This window comes from Canis lupus, chromosome 16 (genome assembly GCF_003254725.2).
Source record: "Canis lupus dingo isolate Sandy chromosome 16, ASM325472v2, whole genome shotgun sequence".
Lineage (NCBI taxonomy): Eukaryota > Metazoa > Chordata > Mammalia > Carnivora > Canidae > Canis > Canis lupus.
In genome coordinates this window covers 39,280,936-39,307,911 of record NC_064258.1, presented here as the reverse complement: position 1 = coordinate 39,307,911, position 26,976 = coordinate 39,280,936, and the positions used below count along the sequence as shown (strand labels likewise).

The 26,976-nt window shown below is 33.7% G+C and overlaps 1 long non-coding RNA gene across 2 annotated transcripts in view; it reads right to left on the bottom strand.

The window, feature by feature from the left end:
- LOC112676962 (uncharacterized) overlaps window positions 1-26,976 on the bottom strand; it is a 109,311-nt gene that overhangs the window by 49,710 nt on the left and 32,625 nt on the right. For both annotated transcript variants that reach the window (XR_004805868.2, XR_003146791.3), the window contains exon 3: window positions 5,653-5,859. This is a non-coding gene — a long non-coding RNA (uncharacterized LOC112676962). The remainder of the gene's footprint in view (window positions 1-5,652; window positions 5,860-26,976) is intronic.

Sequence of the window (26,976 nt, the reverse complement as noted above, 5' to 3'; positions counted from 1 at the left end):
TCTTACGTTTAGTGAGTTGTGTCAAGGAGAGTTTATGAGCAAAGGAAATGCTATTGTAGCCATCCGGATGTCAAGGGATGAGGTATGGTGTGGAGTAGGCAATGGAATGGAGAAGGAAAATAGACTAAGGATGAAGAGGGATAGAGAATTCATGAATGGATGATGACAGGTAAATACATACACACATACATAGTTTTATTTTTTTTATTTTTTATTTTTTTATTTATGATAGTCACAGAGAGAGAGAGAGAGAGGCAGAGACACAGGCAGAGGGAGAAGCAGGCTCCATGCACCGGGAGCCCGACGTGGGATTCGATCCCGGGTCTCCAGGATCGCGCCCTGGGCCAAAGGCAGGCGCCAAACCGCTGCGCCACCCAGGGATCCCCATACATAGTTTTATATTAATTAAGGCAAACATAAAGATATCGTAAAAAATTAAACCCTTAAAATATAGTGGTTTAAAACAAGTAGGAGAACATTTTTGGTTTTATGTGAGTATGGTGGGCTTGCCAGGCTCTCTTGACTAATGAGAAGTAGTTTCCTTACTACTTCCCACTCTGCCTTCCTTTCCTTTATTTTCTGTGTCTGATTGTGTCTACTTTCTCTCCTTGGTGAGGGGTCTGAGGGGAGCGTGGCCAGGTCAAGAAATTTCCTTTTTAGTCAGTGAAGCAATGTCCCTCAACATATCTACATCAATCCATAAGTCCAAATGCTGTCACATGGCCATGCCTGGCTGCCAGGAAGCCCAAGCTTTGGCATCTTTGCACTTAGATGATCACTACCATTTTGCTTCTCTAAACCTTGATATCTCTATTGGTGAATCGGTGTTTATATATTTCCTAAGTTTGTCATAAGGAATATTTAAGATTATTTTATTTTATTTTATTTTATTTATTTTATTTTATTTTATTATTTTATTTTTATTTATTTTGGGGAAGAGAGCACAAATGCGAGTGGGGGGAGGGGCAGAAGATGCGAATCTCAAGGCTGACTCCCCTAAGAGTATGCAAGGCTTGATCCCAGGACTCAGGAGATCATGACCTAAACTGAAAGAGATGCCTAACCAACTGAGCCACCCAGGCAACCCTGAGATAATTATTTTAAAGATGATTATTAAAATTTTGAAATGTACAAATATATTATTACTGATGTTTTAACACACAGTGAGAGAAACAAAATATAAAGCAAAATATAAATTAGTGGAAACCAGGAAAAAGCAAAACTGCCTTTTGATCACTTTTTTAAATTTTAAGGATAATTTATTATCAGCTACCCGAAGCTATCACTACCCATTCATTTCCTAAGAATCAGTCTAACATGTTTAAGAAAAAGTAAGTGAAAAAAATTCTTCAATGCAGGATATTAGTTGTTTTAAAAGGTGTGGCTTTGAATTTTAGGGAGTGGTATTAATAATATTGAGTGCCTTTGATTCAAGTGTACTTTGCAAACATCCTGTAAAATGCAGTCTCTGCCCCAGGTTTGCCTCATTCACTTCTTTAAGTAAAGCTTTCTCAGGGGAGATAATGCAGTAGCAGTTAACATTAAAAAGCAACACTGAACAACTGTAGCAGAAAGGACATAAAAAAGGCATATCCATTTGAAATTCCAAAAAGGATTATGTAAGCATTTTATGTGCTTTTCCCATCTTTGTAGATCATTTAATTTTTAATGGCTACAAATTTTTTGCATCTTGGTATTTGAATTATAGATTCAGGTAATTAAATATATTCTGAAAATAAAATTTAGCAATTCCAAAATATTTATCTATTGGACTTACTAATGTGTGTGTTTGTATTGTGTGTGTGTGTGTTGTATGGTCAACCAATTTACTTATTTTTTGACAAGAATAAGGCATCATTAAAAATCATCTTTGCAAAACAAAATTATCTTTGCAGTTACCTGGGACAACACATTTGATTATATTCAAGGTGAATGTTTTTATTTATTTTTAATTCATCTCTTGTCTCTGTAGGAAAATAGTAATCTCTTTGATGGCAGGAAATAATCAAGTCATTGGTTTCTCTTTGTGTCAAGAAAATAAGAGGTGCTCCATAAAGCCTTCCTTTATTTTTAAAGTATTTAATAGTATAGAATGCATAGAAAACTGATATCTGAAGACATGCTTCAGATCTATTGGAAGTCAAGATATAGGGAACAAAACCCCATTAAGGCTAAACATTGATAAAAGCTGGAATATAAAATTAAACAAAAGCCACAGTGACAGGAGTTGATAGTAAAAGACATCAAAGGCAAGTAGACATAATTTATAAACAGTAAATTTATAAACATAGTAAAATTTTAAAGAAACAAAGAGTTGAGATGGCCTATAAGAAGCTGGCTGAACTTGTCTAACAATAACTGATAATGAGAAGCTTCAGGACTGTAAAGAGTATGTCAGCACATCAGGGTTTTGAAAAAGCTGGTGGCATGAAATCATCCCCAAGTTTCAAAGGAAAGATAAGTAAGGAAATTTATGGTTTTGAACAAATATTTGTTTATTAATTTTTTCCTTATTTTGAAGGCTGGTAATTAGTTGATGATATGTGTAATATTCCTATAAAATATACATCTTAATCATGAGGGAGGTTTTTCGTTTTATGAGTGTAAGGAGAAAGGTTTAAGTCTTAGGGTGACCCTGGTTCATATTTGGGCTTTTCCCCTTGTGCTGCCTGTATACTTCAGGCAAATTTGTTGTGTTTTGTTTTTATTTTTTTAATCTCAAAGTCTTGATTTTCCAGTGTTTGAAAAACAAATGATAATATCATTAGTTGTAAGTGAACTGACATATAAAGTATCTTACAATGTGCCTGGCATATAATAAGCTCTCATGATGATAAGGGAAAAAAGAAAGAACAATAGAGTAGTTGTGGAAAATGATAAAGCACTACTGCTTAGACCTGGTGATAAAACAAATGTTCATCAGTGTATTAAGTACATATTAAGTAGCTGTTCAGCACTGGATGAAGACATTCCCTCATTATTCATTCAGCAAATGTTCATTTAGGGCCTCCTTTCTGCTAGGCACTGGTGCTGCTAATAGAGCAGGGGAGTCCTCATTATTTAAGGAGATTCACAACCAGGTGGGGTGGAGGTTCAACTGTGAATACATAACACATGCCCTCGATGAGACGTCTAGCAGAATTCTCTTACCTCTGGTTCTGTATCAGGGTATACAGAATATATATATTCTGATATATCAGGGAAATTATTTTCAAGTGAATGAATGCTAGCCATGAAAAGGGATTACAACAACAACACAAAAGTCATAAATTTCTTTGAGGGCAGATACTTTGGTAGACTCAGGTGTTCTCTGTATGCCATAATGTCTTTGAAATGCATTACTCAGAGAAGTAACAACTACAAATAACTTTAGGTAAGTGCAATTGTAAGTTCAACAGTATACTTCACCCCAATTTTAAGCAAATGCTTTTTCAGAACTTAAAATGCTACATATGGTAGGTCAGATGATAAATTTGGCCTATTTATACATTCTTGATTCTTAGCAATCAGAGGTTGATACAAATGGAAGCACTGCGGATGTTCTATAATTCATGATTTCTCTGGTGAGATTAACAGTATCTCAAGACTGACACTGGCATGGGATGGTAAAAGTTTTTCATTATTTTGTCATATTTTTGCATTATATATACATTTTAATTCTTCATTGAATGCTGCTAGTACTCTGCTAAATAGAAAGTCACAATGCTATCAGTGAACATGTGGTTTGACCTTATGTATTGTTGTCAGCTAGAAGTAGACATGTTACAAAGGTTATAAGAATAAATACCTATAAATATAGTTATAAGAGGTGGATTATGAAACACATATAATAAGTTAAAAATAAGAAACCAGAGATGCCAAAGATGCTAATAGTAATTAAAGTGGGAATATTATTTCAGACGGAATATTGGTATGCAAAATTTTATATACCTGGATTTGTGGGTTATGAAACAGGGACATGAATTTGGGTCCATGCTTCATGGTCAAAACACATATGGAAGAAGTGGAGTTACCAAATAATATATATATATATATAGTTGATAAAGTTAAATACCACTTCTTATGGGAAAGCACACTTCCTGGCCCCAGAAATGAGGAAAAGTAGCTCCTGTGGCTTATCCCTGAACATTCAATGAGTTCTATTATCAGACAATAAAGATATACAAATATTTGTTATAGTTTCTTTCAAAAGAAGCTGAAAGTTCCATGTTAAAATACAAGTCAGTGTCAATACAAATATATGTATATGTAATTCAGTGAAAATCCTACAGAGTCAAGTAAACTGTGTGTAAGGAGTCTAGCTCTTCTTATAGAGGGAAAAATCTAGATTCACTAGCATGGAAGCCTATATATGATTCAGATCATTGTGATTTTTTTTTTAAATGTATCCAGACTTTTTATAAGAACTAGACCTTGATTTTTTCAATATGATTTGGTGGACCATCGGTATAGAATCCCCCTTTAGACAAAGCTGAGATTCTCTGGGTCTGTCTCTTTTTGAATATGGCCATGACCTAAATCTTGGAGAAAGAGCAGAGAGATAGCCTGAAGTCCTTTCCCCACTTCAGAGTACTGGGAATTTCAAATGTCCTGACACAGGGCCACCAGGAGAGCAAAAGTGATGCCATATCACTTCTCTCCTCACGTATCTTGCTTTTTCACCCAACTGAATTTTCTCAAAGTAATTTTGCTTCTAAGTATTTTGTTAATTGTAGTATTAGGACTACTTGGAATAAGATGTGCACTTCATAGCATGGTTGTGAAAATGACGGTAAAATCATATATGCAGAGAACCAGTACAGAGTCCAGCACAGGAATTCCCATGTTTGTCTGCACTTTGGAATACTCAAGGAGTTTTGAAAAAGACTGAGGCTGCATTTCACTTACAGAGATGATGATTTAATTAGTTTGGGGTGTGGCCTGGGCTTTGGAAGTTTAGAAAGGTCTCTAAGTAATTCTTAAGTGCACAGGAATATGGGAATCACTGACCTAGCACCTAGTAAATGTCCCTCAGGTTACCTCTTCCTACTGGTATACTTTGATGAAGGCTGTGGTACTGTAGGCATCACAGGCTAATTTTAATTTCCCAGATGTGTATTCAATGTTACAGCAGATGCCATATAAAATGACAGTTTTGTATTTTTGTTTAAGGTGAAAACTTAAATTACAGCATACATTTTTTTTCAAAGTACCATAAAAATGTATTGTGCAATGTACACTACTAATCATATCTTTTTCTCCATGGGAGTAAAAAAAAAAAAAAAAAAAAAAGCAAATCATGAGTCCAGCAATTATGGGCAGTTCAAGAGCTGACTTTGCACAATGTCAACATGTTAAAAGATGTGCTGAGGCATTCAGTCATGATTTGCAAGTCAGCAAACAGTGATATAGCAGCTGCTTTCTAGGTGGAGACAACTGTAGCTCATTTTCACCCTCAGGGAATCTACGTGTTTAACTCATTTCCTGTTGTAAATGTGAAAATGTTCATTAGATTAAAAAAAGCATAGTCTCTTGCCATGAACATAAAGTTGATGAGAATTAACTGATTAAGAACATGAATGCACTGGTTTACCCTAAATAATCTATGGGGCTCAAGCAAGAATAGATTCAAAGGGGTTCAAATTCAAAGGCAATTTTAAGAAGTCTTCTTACCCAAATCCTCTCAATCTGTGGAGGAGGAATCCCTTTATCACAGGTATCTGCAACTTTTCCAGGGTCATACGAAGATCTAGTAGGAGAATACAAAGTTCATTTCTTCCATCTTCCAAACCATTAAACTCTTTTGATTATATGATGCTGACTTCCTGGAAAATGAGCTGCATGGGATGCCAAAGCTTAATATAGTTCAAATCGAGATTCCTTTAAATAGAGAAGAAAGTGAGCTCATTAAGATGGTGTCAAAGCAAAACTTGCCCTGACAAGGTTAAACAGGCAACAGAAACTTTATTCAAAGCAACTGCAAAGAGGAGAAAGAAGAGAACTAAGTCTGAGCTCAATTCTGCTGAAACTGAGGGTAGAGGGTAGGTGTGAATGGTGGGTGCGTCTGTGTGTGTTGGCTGAGAAGAACACAAGCCATGTGTGTTTGCTTCTGGGCCCTGCTCAAAAGAAAAGTAAATGTTCTCTGGTAGTTCTGCAACTCCAGAAAGTTCCCACCAGTTAGGCACCTACTCTCCCACAGAGACTAGAAAAGGGTACTGTCTTTCTTGATGTTTCCTTTCAAAGTAGTGACTCCTAGATCTTTGAGAAAGATATCCCTGGATTGTATAACTGGCAAAGAACATTTTAAAAGATTTAAACCTCAAAAGGACAAAGAAAGAATGGACAGAAGGTAACATAATTAGTTAATTAATTAAAATAAATTAAAACTTTTTTAAAAAAGAGGCTGAATAAAAAAAGAAAAAGAGGCTGAATTATACATTTAAGATCTAACATCTTTCCATTACCTTGACTCTTGAATAAAATATATTTGTTACTCCTGCTGAAATACAATGGGCAATTACAAATTTTCTTTTTTTTTTTAATTATTTTTTTAAATTTTTATTTATTTATGATAGTCACACAGAGAGAGAGAGAGAGAGAGAGAGAATGGCAGAGACACAGGCAGAGGGAGAAGCAGGCTCCATGCACCGGGAGCTCGACGCGGGACTCGATCCCAGGTCTCCAGGATCGCGCCCTGGGCCAAAGGCAGGCACTAAACCGCTGCGCCACCCAGGGATCCCCAATTACAAATTTTCTAAGAGTAAATGTTCTAAGAAAAGGCAGATCAAGAACCAGAGTAAGGAAGAAGACTGTCTGAAGTTTAGTCAAGCCAAGACAAAAGTTGAAGACATTTTGTTCAGAAAAAAAATTCCCATTTTCATTCTAGGTGACATTTTGTATTTTTAACTCTATTTACCTCTATTTTATTTGATTTTCACATCAAATTATGAATTTGCAGGAAGAAAAATAGTACTTATTTGGTAGGTTAGAGTATTGAGGCACAAGGATATTAACAATCTTAGTAAGTCTCAAAATTGATAAATGGCAGAGGCAGAAGCACTGATGGCCACTCCAAACCCACTAACTAGAAGTTCTCACAGTAGCCAAAGATACTGTTGGTAATTTTAGGCATTTACTGTCGCTGGTATCTGAGTAAAATATGGCTTATTAGCATGCCAGGCAAATTGAATCCTAGCATTAGGTTGCCACAGTTGCTGAAAATGACCTCAAAAGTATTATCTAGATCTCATTTATCCAATATGGTAGTCACTAGCCATATGTTGCTACTGAGCATTTAAAAAGTAACTGGTCTGATTGAAATATGCTGTAAATATTTTATAGGTACTGGAATTTGAAGACTTAGTATGAAACAAAGAATATAAAATATATTATTAATGTTTCTTTTTTATTGAATCAATGTTAAAATGATAATGTTTTGGATATAGTGAGGCAAATTAATTATAACATTAAAATTAATTTTGCCAATTTCTTTTTGCATTTTTAATCTTCCTACTATAAAATTAAAAATTCCATATGTGGCTCATATTCTATTTATATTGGACAATGCTGATTTAGGAAATAAATATTTTAAAAATTAAGGTTTGTCATACACAATTGCTTAGAATTTGAATAACAAATTAAATGATCTTGTGACTATTTTGGAAGCTGTGGCACTGATAGTCCATTTAAATGAAAATAGCAATTTATGTTTGTACTTAAAGAAAAACTATGAAAAAAGTAAAGTTAGATTGAAACCCTTGGGTATCTTGAAATCAATTTTTAGTGGAAGCACATTGATAAAATGATTCAAAAAATGTTACACATATAAAAGGAGAGTTCAGGAAAGGGTGGCAGGAAGATCTGATGTAGTTACACAAAGCCATATACCAAGGAAACATTATGTACACAAAGCAGCTGTGTAAGTGCCTCAGAACATTCATTCTTTAGTGCCAGATGTAAGCAAGGTTCTCTGTAAAATCATATGAGAGCTGCAAAGATGAGAAATACATAGTCCACACTACTCTAAAGTTTTAGATTCTTGTTTCACACATGTGATTTTAACCAAGATAGTGACAGAGACACCAAAGCATGTGCATGTTAAATAAATTTCTACTTGATACATCAGTCATTTTAACATCTGTTAGACATGATACTCTTGTACCCAGCATAAAAAATAAGTCTATAAAATTGACAATCTTGACTCTATCTTCAACTGACAATTGACTCCATCTTCAGCTGATGGCCAAAATGGAGTAAAATGAACCAAATTTATCATGTTACTTGAAGCAACAAGAATAATGGACAAATATATAAAACAACAGTTTTCAAGTCACTGTGCAGCAAGCAATGACAATGATTCTGGGAGATGTGAAGCCAAAGAAGTATGCTTTATGATGAGCTCAACTATGTTCCTTGAGAGAGTGCCCAGGCCATAAAGCTGGCAGTGCAATTTAAAGGACCCCTTCTATTCCCTGGAAAAAAAAGAAGTAGAGCTTAGAGTTCCACTTTACAATTCATTCTATGAGGTCCATAATAACCTGAATTCAAACACAGATAAAGGTGCTTTGGGAAGAGGAAGCTACAAAGCATATACATCATGGAAATAGATACAGAAACTCTAAACAGCAAATAGCACCCAACAACATATAAAAATGATAAGGTTTCATGAGCCAGTAGGATTTATCTCAGGAATGCAAGAGACTGGGTTAACATTTGTAAATCAATGTAATTTACTACACTGCCAAAATAGTGTAATATATCAGAAAGAGCATTTGACAAAATTCAACATTTATTTCTGATAAAACTCTCAGCAAACTAGGAATAGAAGTGAACTTTTTAAAATGATAGGGAATGCTTATGAAAACTATCAGCTATTATCATGGTTAACGTTGGAAGACTTAATGCTCTTCCCTTAAAATGAGTCATAAAACAAAGATATTTGTTCTGGCTACAAAATATTCTTTCACTACTATACCAGAGGTATTAGCCAGTAAAATAAAGCAGGAAAAAAATCAAAAAGGCATTCTCTGAAAAAGGACATTAAATTGACATTAAAGATGACGTGACCGTCCAAGTGGATAATTAAATGGAGTCTTTAAAACGGCGATCAGAACTAACAATCACAAGGTTTCAAGATAAAAAAAAAAATCAACATACAAAATCAAAAGTACTTTTTGGGGTGCTTGGGTGGCCCAGTTAATTAAGCATTGGCACTTGGTTTCAGCTCAGGTCATGATCTCAGGGTTGTGAGTTGGAGCCTGTGTGGGGCTCTGTCCTATGTGAGGAGTCTGCTTGAAATTCTCTCCCTCTTCTTCCACCTCTGCCTTTATCATAGACCACCTGTGAAGTCTAAAACTATAAAAAACTTCTAAAGGAAACCGTAGGGGGGAAGAAACCAAGCCTTTCAGCAAAGTTGTTTTTTTAACACCAAAAGCACAATCCTATCAAAAAGCAAGTTAATATACTGGATTTCATCAAGTCTGAAACATTTCTGCTCTTCCAAAGATAGTGTTAAAGAGGATTAAAAAAGAAGCCAGAGTAGGTGAAAATAATTTAGAAATCATATATAAATTAAAGCACTTGTATCAGATTATCAGATTATGTAAATAATTCTTAGAAATCAATAATGACAAAAGAAACAACCTAATTAAAAATGAGCAAATTATTTGAATAGTCATTTCACCAAATAAGATATAGGGATGAGAAGCAAACTCAGGAAAAGATGCTCAACATCATTAGTTATTAAGAAAATATGAATTAAACCAGTAATGAGATATCATTATACATCTATTAGAATGACTAAAATTAAAATGATCTTACCAAGTTTTGCAGTGAGTGTGGAAGAGAATGAAAAAGGATAAAACCACTGCAGAATATAGTTTGACAGTTTCTTAAAGTTGAAATATACATCTATCATTTTGGTCTTACATATTTAACCAATATATATGAAAAACTTCTATCCATACAGAGACTTGTATGTGAATGTCCATGTCATCTTATTTATGACAGCCCCAAACTGAAAATAATCCAAATGTCCATCATTGTGTAATGGATTAAAAGAAAAACAAATGTGCTACATCATACAATGGAATACTACTTAGCAACAACAACAACAAAAGAATACACAAGTCATGGAGGCTGCAACATGGATGAATTAAATATAATCATGCTAGGTGAAATAAGTGAGATTTTTAAATTTTTTATTTATTTATTTTTTTAAAGATTTTATTTATTTATTCATGAGAGACACAGAGAGAGAGAGAGGGAGAGGTAGAGACACAGGCAGAGGCAGAAGCAGGCTCCATGCAGGGTGCCTGATGTGGGACTCGATCCCGAGTCTCCAGAATCATGCCCTGGACTAAAGGCAGTGCTAAACCACTGAGCAACAACCAAATCAGAAGTGAGATTTTTTTAAAGGTTTTATTTATTAATGAGAGAGAGAGAGCATCCAAGCAGGACAGAGGCAGAAGCAGACTCCCCACTGAGCAGGAAGCCCAATATGGGGCTCCATCCCAGGACCCCAGGATCATGACCTGAGCCAAAGGTAGAGGCTTAACCTAGTGAGCCACCCAGGTGCCCAAGACTTTTTTAAAGTACGTTCTGTATGATTCCATTTATATGAAACAAATAAAAAAGGCAAACTAACCTATGATCATCATAAAGTAGGGTAAAAAGTTGCCTCGAGACAATGGTTGGGGATTGGTAAAAAGAGAAAGGCATTACAAAGGGTCAAGAAAAAATATTTTGAGGTGATGGATACATTCATTATTTAGATTGCAATGATAGTATTATAGTTGTATAAAAATGTCAAAACTTATCAAATTATCCACTTTAAATATGTGCTATTTGTGTCAATTACAACTCAATAAAGCTTTTAAAAAATGAGAGAGTAAATGTTTGAGTGTGCAGTTGTGGGATCCAGATACAGTAGGGTGTCACAACACAATTATTGCACAATTTCCCAGAAATTTAATATCTCATAGACATCCAAATTTAATAGTATTTCTTAATAACAACATACATTGCAAATTGTGGAAAAAAAAACATTGGATTTTAAAACACAATACATTCCATTGTTTTTATTTGGAAAAGGGCAAGAAATCTAATTTTACTGGATTTGAATTAATTGGGTCATAGTTCTCAATGGCTTTACATCTTTCTCAGCCTGTCATACTTGCCAAAAAACACAATAGTGTTAATAGCACAATGATTTAAATTTTCGCATAAAGCCGATATAGATGTTATAATGGGGGGAAATATTCATTTATTTCTGCAATTCACAATTCCATCTTTTATTTACACAGGAAAATATTATTGTGGGAACTAGCCCAAATGAAAAGTAATCCAGGTCATTAAAAGAATTGATTCAGAACTTCATAAAATTTGAAAACCTTAGCCATTAATTATTACGGATAATTTATGTACAAGTGAAGTCATAAAATATTTCTTCTGTTCAGATTGCCTTCTCAAATACCAAAACTAACCAGGTATTTTTTCTAGCTTTTGAATACTTATATTAGAAATCATACTCTCAAGGCAGCCATAATTAAACCTACTCCCTAATGACAATGTTATATTCCATAACTGTTTATGTTCCACTTTTCTGTGTTTGTGCAATCGTCTGCACAAACATATTCCATAGCTCTGAGCCCCTCCATTTTAATTATCCATTGACTGGTCTATCTTACCCATTTTACTTTTAATACCCTAAGAGAATGTAATGTGATATCTTCACATCATCCTAATCTAGGATCTACTATATGATGTTTGATAAAATGTTAAGTAAATTGATCAGTTTAGGGAGTATATCCCTGGTTTACAGAAAATCCTGACAAATCCTTTTTTTCTATATCCATCTTTTCCTAGTGTCTACTCTGTAAATCTATGTTATTAAGCTTACATAAAATGCTGGGGTTCTAAATGTTCCCAGCTGATCTATTCAAGTGATTTTAATCAATCTGTTGCAAAAATCATAATAGGAACTACAATTATGTCGTATACTATATGTTTGATAGTATCAAGATGAGGTACTACAAATTGCTTGAATAAATCAAATGAAAGAGCCATATGGAGTGTAGATTCTGATAGTAATTCAATCACTAAATTAGAGCGACACATTCATTCTAACCAATCTGATAAGACACCAAAATTGGTACATTTTATTCTCGTGCTTATTATACAGCCATGCCCAGATCGGGCTCAATAAATTCTACTTGGATTAAATTCTGTACAAGATGGGCACATTGCATTGCCTGTTCATTTAATTCAAACAAATGCTTACTGGACACTTTTTATTTGAAAATAATTTCCCAGTGGAGAGCTGTATAATTGGAGTGACTGGCTTTGGAGTGGGGCTGCAGGGGTTGCTCAGTTATCTGGCTATAAACATGCAGATTTAGGCACAGATCATTTTTCATCAACATTTTATTCCAAGTATTTCTTGAGTATTTACTTTGTGAAAATTCTGTTCTAGTTCTTGGAAATAAATGGCAAATGAAACCAAGCGCTATTCTTTTCTTTATGGAGTTTACAGATATCAATCAATAATATAAACCAGGGGAGAAAGTTCAGTTGTGACAAGTGCCTTAAACAAGAGGTAAGCCTACTAGAGGAGCCCATGATTGAGGCATTTGAACTATACAGGGAAGTTAGGAAAGGCTTCTCTGAAAAAGTGATAATTAAGCTGAGATTGGAAGAACAGAAATAGAAATTAACTAGGAAAAGAGGAAAGACATTACTCCAGGCAAAGGAAACAGAAGGCTTGCAGGTGTGTGGGGAGGAAGCCCTGTAGTAAGGATGACCAAACGAAGGCCAACACATCTGTAGAAATGTAGTAGAAGGAACCCCTGAGAAATAAATGAATAAGGCTTTCTTTTTATTGCAAAACAAGGCCAGCCTTTTAGTGTTGTTGAAGAATGGAGAATAGATTGGGTGGGATGAAGTGGAAGCACAGTCAGTTGTAAAGCCATTGTCATCAACCAGATGAGAGATGATTGAATTTCGAGCCAGCCTGGTGGTAGTAGAGGGGGAGAGAATGAATAGATTGGAAATAAATGTAAGAGTTCAAGTGCAATGAAGAGTGAATTGAATAAGATGGGGGTTTACAAAATTTTGGATTTGTACAACTAGATAAATGATGCTTTATAATTCACTGAGATGTGAAATGCTCAAAATGGCCAATGTTGTCTGAGTGATGTGAGGTGGAAGAGGATGGTGCATTCCTCTTTAGATGTATTGAGTTTGAGATGCCTTTTTGGATTAAAAATTGATGTCAACGACTGGATATGGAAGTCTGGAGCTCAAAGGAAAGTTAGAAAGAGTTATGAGTGTTCTTTATTTAAGTGATAAGACAGAGGTGTGGATGAGCTCATCCAAGAAGAAAATAAAGAATGAGTGAGATAAGATGAAGATGGAAATAAAAAAAAAAGTAATGTAAAATGAGAATCTGTGTGCATATATTCAGCAGATAGAAGAGAGAGACTCTATAACTTTCCCCTCAAACTGTGGTCAGTGTACCAGTGATGTTGCCAAGGAATTTTCAATCAAATATCACAGGAGGCCTGCATCTTAAGATATCTAGATGATATGAAGGTATATTAAAGTTTGGGAAGAACAACTCTTGCTGAATTCTTTTCTGAGAATTGTTCTGAACTGAAGGGAACTACTCTTCCTGGGGGTAGCTACCACTGAAAGTAAGGTCATAAAAACTGTTCTCTTTGCTTCAGTTCCGGACAGTGTTTTGGAGCCATCCCATATCCAGAGCTTCCGGTGGGATTGGCTGAGTTAGAATTTTCCCTCTGCCCAGTCTTGCCTTTTGTACTCCTTGTAAGAATTTGCCTCAGAGTTTGCCACAGTGTGATTCCCACATGCAAATCTCTAGATCAGAGTCTGTTTTTCAGGGATCTTGTTAGCAAAATCATCTCCACAGAAATATGAAGCTTAAAAAGGTCTAGGCAGGGCATCTGTCTGATTTCTCATGATGAGAAAGTTTTCCTCTCCATAAGTGAGCCTTCTCTATGGGGAGTAAGAAATGAACAACAAAGTTGTATGTCAAGCCACTATCTTGGTTCCATGTCTTATATGTGTCTCTACATTAATCTGTTTGGTAATGCAATCTCGTGCCATCAGGCTAAGCCAGGGTGGAAAGATTGGATTTGATGACCAAGCAGTCACTGTGGTGACCGCATCACAAAATGAAAAAGTGGGCAGAAAGAGGTTTCATTTAAACCAAGCCTTTCAATTTACAGATATGTATGGCTTATTCTATTTCTTTAATTCAGACTTAAAAGATAAATTTATTTATTCCTATAATTTTCCATAGGACTTAACGAAGAGTTTTACTTACTCTTGTACCCTTATAGGATCCATGTGCTATTGTTTTAGGGACTTTGAACAACTTGGACAAATATTTTTTTTTTAAATCTGGGATAAAAAGAATTGGTTAGGTGAAAATTTTGGTTTTAGAATGCACTAGGAAGAAATTAATACATTTGATGGAAAGTTTGGAACTGCAATGAGTGATCTCTGTGAGAGAGGAGTAAGCATTATCTTAAAATAGTGGACTTTGAGAAAGGCTACAAAGAAAAAACTGCCTGCAAGTATTTTCCCTACATTTCCTTAAAATTTAATGATTAGCAATTAATTTCCTGAAATTAGCTTGAATTTCAAAAGAATACTATTTGAAAACTTAAAAATGAATTTTTACCTTATTGGATAGCTCCCACTTTTTGGAATTGTTACTAAGTTACCAGTTTACTTCCATTTTGGCATATATATTCATTCATTTATTCATTCAATGCATATTTACTGAGGACCCAGTATTTGCCTTCCACTGTGGTAAGCCTTCCTACTTAATGTGCTTCTTCCCTAGCAGCATTAATTATAATTTAAATTAAATAAATGTGTGCACTTTGGTCTTAGTGAAGGAATATAAGGAAAAATGTTTTCAAAACCATGCCACAGAGTGAATATCCCTGGAATTATGTATTACATGTTACTGCAAGTGATTCTGAGCAGCCACTAGGCAGCCAAAGACTCTAGAACCTGGTAACCAGAAGTTAGCAAAGGATAAAGGGCTATGTGGGATGATGGAAGTCAAAAGAGACAGACTTATAATCATAATCGTAGGATTTTTGTAATTAGAAGAGGATTCAGAGATATTTATTTTATGGATAATCAAACTGAGATACAGATAAATGAAGATGCTTGGAAAACCCAAATGATGCCATTTAGTTCAGAAATGGAATGAAATGCATAAATCAAGACTTTCAGTCCAAGAATTTTTCCCCTTTGTTACCTTGTTACCTCCTCTTTCACGATGTCACCTAGAGCAAGCCCTGAGGAAACCTACGTTTTACTAGAACAGGGCTAATCCCCTATTGCCAGTGACATTTTGTATGGATTTTCTTTTTTTCATGGCTGCAACAGAAGAGAACAAACCATTCTCACAGTATATGGCAGAAATTATTCAAGCTCTTTTGTTCTGCATATCTCATATCTGACAAATTTCTCTATGTGGGACACTTGCCCAAGTGCAAACATCATTTGTGGCATGGTACCTCTATTATGTTTAAACATACTGTTTAAACAATTATCTTTGTGCCAACCTTTCACATAAAATCCAATTGATCTGGCATTTACTTAAGTGACTAATGATTGTGTTGCTATTTTTATTCAGGTACTATGTCAAATATACCAAAATGAATTTTCCATATCTTCAAATTGAAAATACTTTCATATTTTACCACTAAAGTACAGAGAAACCAATAAATGCTCAAACTGGATAACACTGTGTATTTTTTAAATTAGAATTTGGGAAACTTTTCTACAATATTTTTTTTATCTGTACATAAAAGTAGAATGCTAATTTATTTTTGTTGAGTGAATGACAGATCATTAATTGTATAGATATGTATGTAATGGACCTTGATCTGATTTTTTGTTTTAGTATTCCTTGGTAGGATGGGTAATGGCCATTACACTTGAGACAATATGTCTTTTCTGGATCAATATGTTAAAATACGTTAAAAATAAAAATATATAAGCTATTGTCTATATAAGAAACCGTCATTCCTTGAGGGGAAGAGAGACTGAGGAAAACAAATCAGAAGCTGATAGACATAATAATTTATAAAGAATTTAGGGAAGGAAGTAATGAAACAAACCATCTTTTTCTTCTCCCCTTTTTCTTGTCCTTCCTGCTGTCCTATAGTTAGAGAATGCTTGTTAGCTGGTCTTGAGAATTTGCAGACTAATTGGAGAGAGAAATATACAATAAATTAAGTAAAGGATGATGTAATAAATGCTCTACAAGAATGGGTAAGAAAAGCATTTAGAAATACAAATAAATTATGAAATAGATTGGCTTACTCCTTTCCGAGTATGGTTTGGGCCTTACTGCCATGCACACTGAGGGCCAGCTGCCATGTTCTGCATGGTACAGTCTTATACCACCCACCCACTTTTACTTGTGAAATTATTTTCTCTCTGCTCTTGCTCCTTTTGTGATAACAGACTAATATACATTCTATTCCTCTGAAGTCACTCTGTGGTTTCCTTGTTTGAATGTGGAAGCTGACATATTTTCCAAAACATTTGAGAGAAGTTCACTGTTCCTACAGTCGACAACCAGTCAGTAGGTGGTCCATTTGAATCTGTGCTAGTTCTTAGGATTGAAAGAAATTTACCAACTGATAAAAATATTGAGAAAAGGAAAATGATGGAGCAGGAAAGGTCAGCAGATTGTTTAAACTCATTAGCCGACGAAAAGTACCCACAGATTAAAAGGCATAATTCAGTGCACTTCAGGCACCATTGAAGCATTGATCCAGACTCTGCTGCTAGAACTTACAGTTAAAATGGTGAGCACGTAAAAGGACATCCTTAGATATGCAATAATGCAGTCTCTTCTTTAGTAAAATCTAAAATTGGCTTTGCAATTTCCACTTGGATTTGTCTGTGTGTATATGTATGTTCACCATTTCCTTGTGGTTGGAAGACAAAATTCCCCATTCTCCTCTGAGTGGATGCAATTGTACTTTCAGCAGCTACGTAGTTCTGTGTACATAGCACTGAACCAACCGCAGGGTGTGTAATTCTCATTATTAATTTCTGTAATTGATATGGTACACAACGACAACTACAGAATGATGCTGTATAAATAGGCTTCTTTGGATATTTCTTTCACAGCTCAGAAGTAGTTCAGTATTTATGGTCACTGACCCATCACATAATGTATTGCATTAAGACTTGACTATTTCACATTGGTGTCTTAGTAATGTTCAAACTCATAAGACAGAGACGGATTAATTTTCCTCACACTTCTGGAACTACCACAGAATCCTTAGCCCAGTAATGTTACTATTGGAGCTGTTCAAGAGAAAAATGAAGCTGTTCAAGATGTAAAATGAAGATTGCATTCTTCAGTTGCTCGTGGTAGAGTGAAACAGAGAGTCCTACTTTTGGAACTTCTAGTATATTTAAATCTGACTGCTCACATTTTCTTAGAACCATTGCGTGGTAGATGTTAGTTTCTGCTCTCAGCAGTGCTCCTTTAGTACAGTTCCTAAGGCCATTAAAGAAAACTGGGGGAAACAACTTGTGTTATATGGTATCTTAATCCCTGGTTCAAAATAAAATGATCCAGCCAAGCAAATCATGGCATTTTATTGTAATGGCCACTGATACATATGTCATAGTAATTAAAAGTATATATTTTAGTACCTTTTACAGAAAAAAAAATACTATGTCCTCTTTCAAAAAACTCTGGTAAAAAATGTTATTTATGGATATATAAGTTAATATCCTAAAAAAGCTTTATGGAAAAATTTTTACCAAATGTACACATATGTATTTCATAATATACATAAAATATTCCACGTGAAAGACACATGGAATATTACCCAACATTATTACAAAATATCACACATTACATGTGAAATACATGTTACACATGTATGTCATTATTTTTACAATCTGAACAATCTTTTTGCTTCTTGGTGTTATGTGACTGATCTGGTAGCAAAGTAAAAGTAAAGGTTATTGAAATGGCAGCATGAGCTCTGTAATAAAGAGCAGTTAGAAAACTTTGATTGGTTGCTAAGTTCTACGGTGTTCAGTTAAAACTGGCATTTCCTTCAGGGTGTAATATAAGACCAGGGAAAGCTAATTACCTGCTTCCTGCATTTTGCTTCTACTCTTCTTTTTTAAAAACAAGGCAGTGGCTCTTCTTTCTTAAAGACTACTCTTTTTTAAAGGTTTTATGCATTTATTTTGACAGAGAGCAAGTGAGAGAGAGGGAGCATGAGCAGGGGGAGGGGAAGAGGGAGAAGCAGACTCCCTGCTGAGTAGAGGCCTGATGTGGAACTCGATCCCAGGACCCTGGGATCATGACCTGAGCTGAAAGCAGATGCATAACCAACTGAGCCACCCAGGCACCCTTAAAGACTACTTTCAAATACAACCAGGTAGATGGTAAAGATAATGATATACCAAGCAGTAAGATTAAAAAGTGAATAATCATATAGAATCTTTTTTTCAGGTCCATTGACTGTTTCTTACACATATATTTTAATACTCAATTTTAAAATTAAAAATATAATAGATAAACATGTGAAACCCACATTTGGTAGTCTTTAACAGATTATGAATCTTTAAAATGTAATGTAAGAACAATTTGTTCTGAATTCTGTTTTGCTCTGACTCATGTTTTGCTCTAGAATATAGATGCATAGTAATGAACCGAAGTGTCCAATGACATTGCTTTTTGTTTTTGTTTAATAGTTTTCACATGATCTCATTTAGCTTTTCCAATAACACTTTTATGCGATTAGTATCATTTCCCTTATTTCCTCATCTGTAATCAAAGGTAAATGACACTAATCGGATAAAAGTGTTACTGGAAAAATGACACTGCTTTTTGCTGCTGTGAGTAGATATTCAACAGAAGAAATTAAAAGCCCATATGGAAATATCAGATTTTTAAAAAAATAGACACCTGCAATAGCTGCTGTTAAATCACTTATTCTACTCTTCTGTATTTTTAAAATAAACTTGAGGGTATTATGCTGAGTGAAATAAGTCAATCAGAGAAAGATAATTGTCATATGGCTTAACTCATATGTAGAATATAAGAAATAGTGAAAGGGCCCATAAGGGAAGGGATGGGGAAGTGAATGGCAAAAAATTAGAGAGGAAGACAAAACATGAGAGACTTCTAAATCTGGGAAACAAAGTGTTGCAGAAGGGGACGTACATGGGGGAATAGGGTAACTGGGTGATGGGCATTAAGGAGAGCACATGATGAGATGAGCACTAGGTGTTATACTATATGTTGGCAAATTGAATTTAAATAAAATTAAATTTTAAAAATAAATTCATTTATATTACTAAGAAAAGATTATGTCACACATATTGTAAGCAATATTAGACTTATTAATTTGAGGGTTACTTCATATAACCTTAAAAACTTACAGATATCTTTGGAAAATTTAGAGCCTGTTATTTTTGAGTCTTTTTGTCTCACTCCTACAGAACCAAAATTAATATGCTGGACAACAAACAAAGAAAACAATATTATCACCAGTTATAAAGGAGTCATGAATATGTAGTCTAAATTCAATTGCACCTCCATTGTGTCACTATAGAACTGATTTTCCAATGAAATATCATGTCCATGTGTCCCTAGGTGAACAACTGATATCTATTAAACATCTGAAACATTTAAGACTTTGTGTTTTCATATTTTGATTGTATTATTTAGAAGAAAAGGCATTGCAATCTACTGGTTAATGTATATAGTTGAGAGTAGTGTTTACTTAAAGTGTATAGTATGTTTGCATATCATAATGAAGAAGAAAATGTTTGCTGCACCTATGTAGTAGAGGTTTATAATATCCTGCTAATTATGTTCAAACATGTTAGAAAATATTCAAAGTAATGGAAAGATTAAGAAATTTTACAGCAAACCAGTATATGTAACATCTAGATTCTGAAATTAACATCTTGCAATCATTGTCTTATCACCTAAGGATCCATTTACACAACTTTCTACTTCTCCAACATTGGAATTTTCACACATTTCAAAATAAGTTACAGATATTGGCATGCTTCTTGCTAAATATTTCAGCATATACATTATAGAGTTCAATATTGTTTAGTTTTTGTGCTTTTGAGATAAAATTTGCATACAATAAAATGCACATCTCAAGTGTAAATTTTCTGATTTTATACAAATGTATAAACCTGTGTAACTCAAATCCCTATCAAAATATAGATCTAACCACCTAGAATGTTCTCTCATACCCCTACCCAGAGAGTTTCTACCTCGCCAGGAAGCTGCCATTCTTTTTCTTTCTTTCTTTTCTTTTCTTTCTTTCATTTTCTTTCTTTTCTTTCTTTCTTTCTTTTTTCTTTCTTCTTCCCCACTATGGATTAATTTGCCAGTTCTACAGCTTCATACAAATGACATCATACAGAACATACTCCTTTTTGTAAATGTTCTTTATTCAACATTATATTTTTGAGTTTATTCATGTTCTCATTTATCAGCATTGTATGCCTTTTTATTGCTAAGTACCATTGTATGAACATACCACTGATTTTTGTCCATTCACCAACAACATTGTATTTGTTTCTAGTTTGGGGTGTTTTGTATAGAACTACTATTAACAATCTCATACAGCTAATTTTTTATAGATATATATTTTTATTTCTCTTGGGTGAAAACCTAGAAGTGAATTTCTTGGTCCTTTTCAATTTTTACTTACCGATTAAATGAAATAAATTACTAATTTATTTTACTTGCAAAAATATAAGAAAAGGAAAGAACATAAAAACTTTAAATAAAACAGCTCAAAAGGATCCTACAGATCCTACAAAGAATCCTATATCCATCATGATATAAAATGAAATTACTTTTTCATGAGTAATATGCTAAAATATACCTGAATATGTGATAAACTAAACCCAATTTATGACTTTTAAATGTGTTATTGTACATTTCCCTAAAAGACTATATAATTCAGTCAGTACTTTAATATTTGGGTTAGTCCATGATCCAGCATTTGTACTCTAGGTATTTACTCAAAGGATTCAAAAATACAGATTCAAAAGGATACATGCACCCTGATGTTTATAGCAGCATTATCAAGAATAGCCAAACTATGGAGACAGTCCAAATGTCCATCGACTAATGAATGGATAAAGAAGTGGTGTGTATATGAACATATACACACACACACATATACATACAGTAGAATATTACTCAACTGTAAAAAAGAATGAAATATTGCCATTTATAATGACATGGAGGGAGCAAAGTGTATTATGCTAAGTGAAATAAGTCCGTCAGAGAAAGACAAATATAATATGATCTCACTTATATGTGGACTTTAAGAAAGAAAGCAAATGAGTAGATGGGAAGGGAAGAAAAAAGAGAAGACAGCAAACCTTGAGAGATTCTTAATGATAGACAACAAACTGAGGGTTGATGGAGGCATGGATGGAGGATGGACTAGATGAATGATTGGGCTTGAGGAGGGGACTTATTGTGATGAGCACTGGGTGTTGTATGTAAGTGATGAATCATTGAATTCTACTCCAGAAAACCAATATTGCACTGTATGTTAATGAAGTAACATTTAAATAAAAATCATCTTAAAAATTTTAAATGTTTAAAATGTAATTGCTTTCATCTAAAAAAATATTTATTTTAGACTCTCAGATTCTCACATAAGTGTTTTTTGTAAATGTTGTTGATATCAAATACTAAAATGAATGAAAGAGCATTACATTAGACAGGCTTTCAGGACAATAGCTACCATTTGCTCATTTTTGTCTTATGTGTATTTCCTACTATAGCATCCAACACAAGGAGATAACTTGAATTCACAATACATAAATATATCCATGATATACTAAATTGAATTTGCAATATATAGAATTATCATTAAAATAGGGTACTAAAATAATTACTTGGAACCCTATGAATTCCAAAACAGATTTTAAAAATGTATCTGGGTACCATATATAAGAAGGCTTAACAGTTTATATCAAGTAAAACATGGTAAGTAACACACAAATTATGCATTTATCACATTGCAAATTATGTGAATGATGTTTATAAAAGTCAGATTAGGGAACTGAACATGTACATTAAATATAAAATATATTTCAGTATCAGGATAAATCTAATTTAAAAAACAGCAATAAAATCAAGTGATTAGAAATGGAAAGCTTAATATATTTTACCACAGCTTCCATGAAAAATATATTCAAATAATGTAAACATATAAATTTTTCATATTTACTACAGCTATTCCAAATATATTTACTTTACCTAAAGGTTTATATTAACCATTACATTTAAAAAGAAGATAAAAATTTATATTTGCCAAATAAATTTGGATGCATATGTTAATACATATTCATTCTACTGAACAATATCACCATCTGTTTCTATATTTACATGGTTATTTGCATAAGAATGATAAAACAAAATTATACATATTTACAGAATTTATTTAATGATAATAATTGTAATCAAGTCCAATTTTATATGGAGATAGCTTTTTTTGGAGACTAAGAAGTAATTTTCTCCAAGTCCTTCAAATTAATTTAACCATGAAATATAATAAAAATTAGCATAGTCTGCCTTACATTATATACATAAAATTCTGGGTTTTTTTCCTTCATGATAAAGCACATATATACATCCCTGTGTGTGTGAGTGTGTGTATGTGCATATGTGAGTGTGTGTATGTACATAGAACTAATTTCTTTTTGCCTGATGAAAATTTTGCTCTCAATTAAAAAAAAAGACTGGCAATTCACCAAAACTGACAAATGCTAAAATTCATTACCTTTCCTAAAAAGTGAGAGAATAGTAAAAATAAATTATTATTCTCTTAACAGCTTAATGACCTACAAACAAAACAAAATAAAACTGGGCGTAGTACTTGGGTATAGATTCCGGAATATTTTACAGCAAAAATAAAAAAAAAAATCAATGAAATATGAATTTAGTTGTATAATGGCTTTTACATTAGCCAGTTGCCTGTAACTTTATCATCAAAAATGGGGTTTTATACTAGAGTGTTGCATTCTGTTATAAAAGTTTTTCTCTATCTTTTACAAGACATATATATGAAATATAAAAATTGACATATTTATCTCTGAGACCTGGGCTAGAGTTTTCCAATGCTGATTTCAATTATAGCTGTATCCAAGTACCTATCTTTTCTTTAGGAAGGTTTTGAGCATTAAGATGTGCTGAACATTTTGTATGAGAAGATTTTCCCTCTAAAGTGTGTTGCTTAGAAAAATCACAATCTGCTAAAGACCTTTGTCTTTAATCCACTGAGTAACAGTAAGCATTTTGGAAATTTAGAGTTCAAGGCAAATCAGTAATTTTTACTTTTTTGTGTTTGTTTAGAATATCATTTTCATGAAGCCAAAATCAGGGAGATTATTTCCTATGTGCCTATAAAATTCCCTTCATCCTTGTCAAGGTTCTATTCATCAAGTATCACAGCAAAATCACTCTACTAGTTGCTAGAGGATGAAGATGAAAAAAAAAAATTAAAGCAAATTCAACAACACTATCAAGCAAAGGTCAACTTTTTTATATTCACCTTTCTGATGATGGATCCAGAGCTTAACTCTAGCATAAAAAATTCACTAACTCAGCATCACCTGCATAGAATTGAAAGTGCTAAGAGATTCAAATATAGACATAACTTCAAAGTGCTTTCAAAATGAACAAAAGCAGAGTGATGAGGCCTAATCCTATGAGTCAACCTGTGCCTATAATTCCTATGATCTTGGTAAAATGATAGAAAATAATAATAATTCAGATTATGCCTAACAAGAACTTGTATTTAGGAAAAATATATTCAAATATGGCTGTTTATGTAGGTTTGAAAATAATTATCTCAGAATTCTTTCTGAGAATAGTATTTTAGATAAGATACTAATACTCAGAACAATATTTTACTCAAGATGTAGAGTGAATATAACCTGAAAACTAAAAAATAATATAAAAATGTTAGTTGAAAAATATCATATCACAGGAATTTATCCGTTAAGACAGGCAGGTCCATCAGTTTAAGAAATGCCCACTAGGCTAGCAATAGTTGCTCATTCACAATAAAATTAGCTGTCTTTTTAGAACTAATGTGAAAATGTTCATCTTAAAAAGGAAGGTGAATTTTCTTCATTTACTATACCTGTTCAATTTATGGGTTTGACAACATGCAGATAACTTAACTGAGAAGTTTTATTATACATAGGTATACAGAAATTGAAGTCCCATGTTCTTGAAATGACCAGAGAATTTGGAGGTGTTGCTGTTTTTTAGAGCATGTGACTATGACTTTAATCATTTAACCAATCCGAATTGTATCATATCACTTAATCAGTGTTTACACTGATTAATTGTATTTTTTTATGTTGTACCAGCTTAACAATATTTAAACTTCTATAAATTCACTGTTAATTAGATAACATGTTTTAGGCACATTTAAGAATTATTTTGTGGTAAATATATCTAATACCTCACGATATAATGTCTTAGCAGTATTTAAGACCATATAAAAATATTCTCCTCCTTTCTTTCTTTTTCGAAAGACAATAAATCTAACATAGACTGTAGGTATTTAAATTCATTCCCTGAAAGTCTTAAGTTAATGTGATATGAAGAGCACAAGACAATGTTTTTCTAAAAACGTTCCTTAAAATATAATGCTGAATTTTTATAGTTTATTTCTTAAACTAATTTTGCATGAGGTTTTTACATAAAATTAGTAATTGTGTTTTATTTTATTTTATTTTTTTATTTATGATAGTCACAGAGAGAGGGAGAGAGAGAGAGGCACAGACATAGGCAGAGGGAGAAGCAGGCTCCATGCACCGGGAGCCCGATGTGGGATTCGATCCCGGGTCTCCAGGATCACGCCCTGGGCCAAAGGCAGGCGCTAAACCACTGCACCACCCAGGGATCCCCAGTAATTGTGTTTTAATTTAGCATAACACATAGGATTGAGGTATAATTATTAAACTCTTTAACTCTACTTCTGTGATAGATGTACTCTTTAAGATTATGTTAGGACCATTTGTTTAAATAATGTCCTTTCTGACATAAATAGATCTTTTAATAAATAAATAAATAAATTATAAAATGTTTCTACTATTTCTACTATTAAGTTGAAAACACAGAGCTACTTAGGCATGTTGTTTTCATCAAAGATGACTGCTTGTAGATGTATTAATAGTTACTGTTACAAATTAAAGATATTTATCTCAGCCTTGATACTTCTAAAAAGAGGAGATAAAGGAAAGAAGAGAAGGGAGAAGAGAAAAAGGAAGAGGAAAGAAGTGAGGAATGAGAAAAGAGAAGAAGGAAGGAAGTCACACATATACTTGGCGATATGGAACTTTTTCATTTGGTCTGTTTGAACTTGTTATTTCCCATAAAGATCTTCTGGCCCATTTTTCATCTTCTCTGCAAACTTCTTAGAGTGGCCATTCATTTACTGACTATTCTAGAAGATGAAATCCATCTCGCAAAAAAGAATAGACTACCCTTGAGGAGAGTATAGTTTCAGTGTTTCAGGAGTGGTTTAGAGGCACTTGGTTTATTGAAATCTATTTTGAAAGCCTTTCACAGGGAGCCAGGTACAGCCAGCCAGATTTTTGAGAAAGACAAAATCTAAGAAATAAGCTGTTTTCATATACTGTTACACTGAAGGATAAAATAGCTTAGTTTTATTTACATTAAAAACAATAGTTTTAAATACAAATTACTTTAACTTGCCATCTTTTGCCAAACTCTTTTATACTTTCTGTGGCTGAAATGTTTTTGTTCTAGAATTATTACATTGACTATAAACCTTTATTACTTCATTTCTCATCTGCCTTGGTTTTATTGATCACAGTTATAGAACAAAACAAAACTTTGTAATCAAATGTTGAGTAGCACACATTGTTAAAACATTCAGCAGAGATAATCCAAAAAGATAATTTGTTTTCCTTTGTTTAGACTGAAATGAAATGAAGAATGTTAGCAAAATGACCTCCAGAGTTCCCAAAACATAAATGCCCCAATGCCCCAATAAAATATCCTGCCTTCAGTGCTCAATTCATGCCAGGATTTAATGATCTCCAAAGTATTGATTTTATCTTCAGTTTCCTGAAATAATAACTTCTTATGATAATAAATCTTCATACTCTAGACAAATCAGTCATGTGTAGTAAAATCAATCATCTTTTTACACAGTAACTTTTTGGTCTATGTATGAAGGCTTTTTTTTTTTTTTTAAAGGAATATGTGCCCTATTTCAACCCTAACCCTCTGTTCATCCTTATTTAATTTATATACAATAGTATAAGGTCAAAAGCAAAACAGTACTTCTCGTCATTAATTTTTAAACAATTTTTATTTATTTGTGTGTGTGTGAGAGAGAGAGAGCAAGTGAGTGCATGAGCAAGCGGAGAGCCAGAGGGAGACGCTGACTTTTGCTCAGTGGGGAGTCTCATGAGGGGCTCAATCCCAGGACCCTGGCTGGGATCATGACCTGAGCTGAAGGCAGATGCTTTAACTGACTGAGCCACCCAGGCACTCTAGTCATTACTTTTCTTAGTAGAATCTGATCAATATTTTCTTCCTTATAAGGTAAAAAGTATCTCACTGCTATAATTAATCTTCATCTAAAGTATTAATTATGTGGACCACCATTCCTCTCAGAGTTTAAAACGGTTATGTGAAAACAGAGTTTCAATGCTAAAGTGTTAGTATATATACTACTTTAAAAACTATCTTTTCAGGTTGATTCTTGGGTTTCTGGTTGAGAACTTGAGAGACCAAATTCTGGGCCAGAACGTGGTTTAGAAGAAGCAGCTGCATGTATATTGGCTGTGGTGAGTTGGAGGATTTGTGGAAAATCTTTGTAGATATTTCTGTACAGGAGATCACCCAGGCAAAATGAGGAAGAAAAAAAGAAC